Genomic DNA, 723 nt, shown 5'->3' with positions numbered 1-723 from the left:
GTGTCCATTCAACTCTCTCTGCTTTACACTCCACACCCAGAGTGTCCATTCAACTCTCTCTGCTTTACACTGCACACCCAGAGTGTTCATTCAACTCTCTCTGCTTTACACTGCACACCCAGAGTGTCCATTCAACTCTCTCTGCTTTACACTCCACACCCAGAGTGTCCATTCAACTCTCTCTGCTTTACACTGCACACCCAGAGTGTTCATTCAACTCTCTCTGCTTTACACTGCACACCCAGAGTGTTCATTCAACTCTCCCTGCTTTATATTCCACACCCAGAGTGTTCATTCAACTCTCTCTGCTTTACACTGCACACCCAGAGTGTTCATTCAACTCTCTCTGCTTTACACTGCACACCCAGAGTGTTCATTCAACTCTCCCTGCTTTATATTCCACACCCAGAGTGTTCATTCAACTCTCTCTGCTTTACACTGCACACCCAGAGTGTTCATTCAACTCTCCCTGCTTTATATTCCACACCCAGAGTGTTCATTCAACTCTCTCTGCTTTACACTGCACACCCAGAGTGTCCATTCAACTCTCTCTGCTTTACACTCCACACCCAGAGTGTCCATTCAACTCGGAGAGTGCAAAGTAAGGGTTCCAAATAACACTCTGGATTTTGCTGTGCACTTGAGAATAATAGCACACTCTTGTCCGAGGACAAGAGGCGAGTAAAGATGATGGAAACAACACGACCTCATCCCATTTCTCTA

The sequence above is a fragment of the Protomyctophum bolini genome (genome assembly GCF_963924005.1).
Source record: "Protomyctophum bolini genome assembly, chromosome: 3".
Taxonomy (NCBI): domain Eukaryota; kingdom Metazoa; phylum Chordata; class Actinopteri; order Myctophiformes; family Myctophidae; genus Protomyctophum; species Protomyctophum bolini.
Note: the sequence above shows the minus strand (reverse complement) of the source record.